Genomic DNA, 6,000 nt, shown 5'->3' with positions numbered 1-6,000 from the left:
TATTAATTTAGGTAGGATGATAAATCTGACCTCTGATACTTCATGGTGTAAAGAAGTAGTAGAGGTCTGGATTTTTATGTCGGGCAACTGGGAGACACAAAAAAACTGTAGCTTATTTCAAACTAAATTTTAAGTTTGCCTTTTTTTTGGAATTTACACAATTAAATTGAATTTAGATGAAGTCAAGAGTCTCCAGGATCTTCCTCTATAGGCCTTTAGAGGATACTTAGCATTAGAATGAGAGAGAGGTTAATCTGACCTTCTACCCAGCTGTATCCAAATTTGATTTCTAATTCTATACTATTTAGTCTATTAAATTCTAACTCCATGTCATTTGGGATTAGAAAATCACTTACTAATGAAATGGATTTTTTTTCTCATTTATTCTCAAATTAAAAATTTTGATTTTAATATGACCATGCAAAAGTCCAGAAACTCTGTATCTATATATTTATCTAGATAGATAGATAGATAGATAGATAGATAGATAGATAGATAGATAGATAGATAGATATAGATAGATGCACATTTACTAGTTCTGGACAAGATGGATTCCCCAATATCGTACCTGCCAGATAGTCAGCAGGAAAGATTTAATATTTTTTAATGATAAATCATCTTACTTCTCTGGGTGAGAAGTAAGGAAGCAACATTCTTATGATGATAATTTGCTTTACTTGTATATACATTACTGGTTTTAGCTTCCTAAAAATTTATTATGAATTTTTGCATCTATTTTCATAAGTGAAATTGCTCTTGTCTGGTTTTGATAACAACCCAATAAAAGGTAAAGTTTATACATATGTTTATACAACCATATTCAACTCAAAAAAAGATTGTGTAAGATTTTACAAAGTTGGTACTGCATTTAGCTACAATCTTAGAAAGAATTTTCCTGGAAATTCTTGTATGTGAATTTCAGTTTAAGCTCATTGTATTAACTACATTTTAAGATCCATGTCTTTATATATGTGCATATCTTCATGTACTATATATCTTCATATACATATATTCATATATATCTCAATCTCTGTATATAGAATACCAGTATACTTATGTGTCTACATTTAGATTTCTCACTCTCTTTACACATACATACACATAAACACATACCATAATATATAAATCCACTCTCTACTAGACATATTCACTTTGATATAGCATAAACATTTTTAAATCAATATTACAGTTACTAAATTTATCAATTTCAAATACTTCCCCCACTTATAGCATGGTGATTTATATCAGAGAAGGATGTGAACATTTCTACCTCTTTATTCTTAATCATCCTCACATTTATACTATCACCAAATTCTATAAATCTCCAAAATATTTTTTCTAAATCACTACCTACAAATAAATATACAAAATTTCTCTAATTTTCATCATTATCCTGCCATTTATTAAGGTTCGTTTGCTAATTGCCAACTCATCTTTTACAGTACAATTAGATTACCCAAATGGCAAGTATCGTCATATCATTCACTTTGTTAAGTTATTCGGTTGTTAAATTGTCTTTTATATAATGTTCGTATGATGTTGCTCTGAATTACCTCTCTAGCCACACTCATGTTCCAGCTATTCTGCGCATCTTATAGTTTTTCAAATTTGTCATGATCTCATCCACATCCCAGCCTTCCATTAAGTTCTTTCTCCTTCCTAGAACACAACCTCCTCAAACTCTAATTTATCCCTTTTTTCATAACTATATTATTCTTTAGCTAGACTCAGAAAGATTTCTCTGATTTTTCAAATATTTAGTTTTATGTTAAATAATTTATATAATTTCTTTAACATAATATCAATGTGACTTCATGGAAAAATGTGTTTTTAGTTGGGTGTTGGGTGTTCAAAGACTGGTAGATTATTAAAATGACAACATGAGAAAATCAGGGAAAAGAATTTTTCAAGATATGAAGTCAGCATAATATAGTTCATTTATGGGAATAAAAAAAGTTTGGCTAGAATGTGAGCTGTGAAAGGAAGTAGTGGGGAGTAAAACTGAAAAAAAGATTGTCTGGCATACTTTGAAGATTATTAAATAATTAAATAATGGAAAGATAATTTTCAGGAGCCAGGAGACATTTTTGGCAAGGAGTGGATTAAATCACTATCAGTTAAAGGCTTTAAGACATTCCTTCACTGGTCTAGAGAAGATGCAGTCTTTGAGATGAGTGGAATTATCTCATTAAGGGAAAATGTTTAGTTTTGAAGCAGTTCCACTTTATCCTACTGCTACCTGATCTTTTCTAGGAAGCCATGCCTCATAAATCTATAGATTCTGGGAATATTTACTATATGCGACCCTTGGCCAGAGACATACTGTTAAAAATAATCAATAGATACACATAGGGTAATAATTACTTATGTCTTTGATATATAACATTTCATTTTTCTCTTGTAATAAGCAAGCAAGATGGGCTTTATTACACCTCTTTTAAAGATGAGAAAATGCAAGTGCCAGTAATTTAAGTGACTTGTCACATAGTTTAGCCCCAGGCAGGTCTGGGGATCCCAAGGCCGACAGATTGTGTTTGTTTCACATCACGGTTTTATTATAACTGCACGCGTCTCCGTCATCTGGCAGTGACCCCACAGGCTCTGGAACAGAAACTGAGGAGGGTCTCCTACAGCAGGGGTCCCCAACCCCTGGTACTGGTACCGGACCTATTAGGAACCAGGCCACATAGCAAGAAGTGAGTGGCAGGTGAGCCAGCAAAGCTTTATCTGTATTTGCAGCTGCTCCCCAGTACTAGCATCACTGCCTCAGCTCCACTTCAGATCATCAGGCATTAGATTCTCATAGAAGCGTGAAACCTCCTGTGAATAGTGCATGTGAGGGATGTAGGTTACATGTTCCTAATGAGAATCTAATGCCTGATGATCTGAGCTGGAGCTGAGGCGGTGATGCTAACACTAGGAAGTGGCTGTAAATACAGATTAACATTAACAGAGAGGTTTGAGTGCACAGAGACCATAATAAATCAATTGCTCGCAGACTTGTATCAAAATCCTGTCAGCGAGTGGCAAGTGACAATTAAGCTACATCTAGTGGCAAGCTTTATAGTGGCAAGTGAGTTGATATACTTCAGTTGTACAGCTGCATCTGGCGGCAGGCATTAAGTCAGAATCCGACACTTATTTTAGCCCGTGCATGGCCTGCCCATTATTTTATTTACCATTTCTGTCTGTGCCTCTCCCACACTGTGCACTTGTCTCAGTCACAGTTTTAGTGAGCCCAGAATCTACCCTAGCCAAAACGAGTGAAAAAATAATAAGTCACTGGAGAGCTTCTTTGAAAAGGGGGAAAGACCAAATGATGAGACAGCAGAAGACTCTAAGGCTGCCAACAAAAAGAAAGCTGCATTTAAAAGAAAATACCAAGACTCCTACTTAAATTATGAGTTCATTGCTACTGATGATTCACATTCTCCAAGCCCGCTTTGTATAATATGTGGCTACCAGCTATCCAACGAAGCCATGAAACCTTCAAACTGCTTCACTACATAGAGACCCAGCACCCTGTGTTAAAGGACAAGCCTTTGTAGTTTTTCAAAAGAAACAACATAAACACAAAGAACAGAAGCAATTATTGAAGGCCACCACTTCATCAAATGTGTCTGCACTGAGAGCATCATTCTTAGTGGCTAACTAACCACATTGCTAAAGCTAAAAAGCTCTTTACTATTGGTGAAGAGTTGATCCTGCCTGCCTGCCGCTAAGGACATTTATCATGAACTTTTAGGGGAGGCTGCAGTTCAAAAGGTGGCACATCTTCCTCTTTCAGCTAGCACCATAACTAGACAAACTGATAAAATAGCAGACAATACTAAGGCTCAATTTTAGAGTGGATTAATGAGCCACCATGGTACCCAACCCAGGTTGACAAGTCTACCAATGTTGACAACAAGGCAACAATGCCTGTTTTTGTGCGATCTATTTTTCAGGAGGATGCGTATGAAGATATGTTATGTGTACTTTTGTTGCCAAGCAACACCACAGCTGCAGAAATATTCAAGTCTCTGAATTATTACATATCAGGAAAACTGAATTGGTCATTTTATGTTGGTATATGCATGGACAGAGCAGTTGCCATGACTGGATCTTTCTGATTTTACTATTTGGGTCAAAGAGGTCACTTCTGAATGTGAGTCTATGTACTGTGTCATCCATAGAGAAATGCTGGTTAAAAAATGTCACCCGAAGTTAACGTTTGCAGCATGTGATTAAAATTATTAACTACGTTAAAGTATGTGCCCTTAACTCATATCTGTGAGGAGATGGATGCTGAGCACACATCTTCTCTTATACACAAAAGTGAAATGGCTTTCTAGTTATAGATCACTGGCCAGAGTTTTTAAATTGCAAAAGCTGCTCCAGAAATTTCTTTTAGAAAAACAGTCACCGCTGGCAGCACATTTCAGTGACACAGAATGCATTGCAAAACTTTCTTACTTGTGTGACATGTTCAACCTGCTTAACCAACTCAATCTGTCACTTCAAGGGAGAACACGACTGTTCAAGACAGCAGATAAAGTGGCTGCATTCAAAGCCAACTGGAATTATGGGGACGAGTGAACATTGGGAACATTTTTGACATGTTTCAAACATTCGCAGAGATTTTGAAAGAGACTGAGTCAGGGCCTTCTTGCTCCCAGCTGGTGCAACGTCACCTATCTAGACTTTCAGAAGAGTTTGAGCTTACTTCCCAACCACAAAAGACCCCCAAGCTGAAAGGAATGGATCCGTGACACATTTGTTATGAATAAGCCAAGTACATTGACTTTGTGCTAGAAGAGAATCAGTTGCTTGGTGTAGCAAATGACAGTGGCCTTAAAAGTATGTTTGAGAAAACTTCGAATCTCCATACGTTCTGGATTAAAGTTAAAGCGGAACATCCTGAGAGTGCCACAAAAGCACTGAAAAGCCTGCTTCCATTTCAGCATCCTGTCTTTGTGAAGCAGGAGTTTCTGCAGTGAAGCAGCCAAAATAAGATTACAGAGTGGACTGGACATAAACAACACACTTCGCATGTAAATGTCTCCCATCACGCCCAGATGGGACCATCTAGTTGCAGGGAAACAAGCTCAGGGCTCTCACTTATTCTGCATTATGGTGAGTTGTATAATTATTTCATTATATATTACAATGTAATAATAGAAATAAAGCGCACCATAAATGTACTGCACTAGAATCATCCCCAAACCATCCCCGCCTCCCCTCTTTGCGATCTGTGGAAAAATTGTCTTTCACAAAACCTGTCCCTGGTGCCAAAAAGATTGGAAACCACTTCTATGAAATACTAATATGAATCTACAACTATTCATATGTGTGTGTATTAGGTTGTAAATATTACCCTGAATTTCTTGTGAGAAGTAATCTATAGGTTGTGTAATGATTCTTCATATCTTTATTATTGTACTGAAATCATTTGCTTTTATCTCCAATCAATCTAAATTTCTGTACAAACATATTTATACGGATAATTAGAACACATCTCCTCTTGATAAAATGCCATCTTCAGAGAAGAATCTAGTAATCCTCCAAGGCTAAAATATAACAAAGTTTGATGTGAAATATAGGAACAACTGGCCAATTCTTAACTGTACCAGATTTCTTTTTAGCAAGCTACCAAGTCATAAATTTCAAATTATTTGAACTGTAAATAATATCTACTAGCACTATATAGATAAATCCAAAAAAGGAACCTACCCTAGTGACTTCACTTTTCCTTGGCCAAGCAGTCTTAAGGAAAACAATTATCTTAATTAACTCAAATAATGGTTTGCAGGTGCCAGAACCTAAGGCAGGTAGGGCACCACGGGAACACCTTGGATTCAGAACTGTGTATTTTAACAAAAGCTCTTTAACAGCAGATGTGATATGTAGAAACTTCACCAAAAACATTGGGCAAGATGAACTAGACTTGAGCTTTTTTTCAAGCTGAACATCATTTGATATATCTAAATCATTTTTCTTAAAAGGTGACTTATAGTGACG

The sequence above is a fragment of the Pteropus vampyrus genome, unplaced genomic scaffold, assembly GCF_000151845.1.
Source record: "Pteropus vampyrus isolate Shadow unplaced genomic scaffold, Pvam_2.0 Scaffold148, whole genome shotgun sequence".
In the NCBI taxonomy this organism is placed as follows: Eukaryota; Metazoa; Chordata; class Mammalia; order Chiroptera; family Pteropodidae; genus Pteropus; species Pteropus vampyrus.
The sequence above is the reverse complement of the archived record's forward strand: the minus strand, read 5'-3'. Positions refer to the sequence as shown.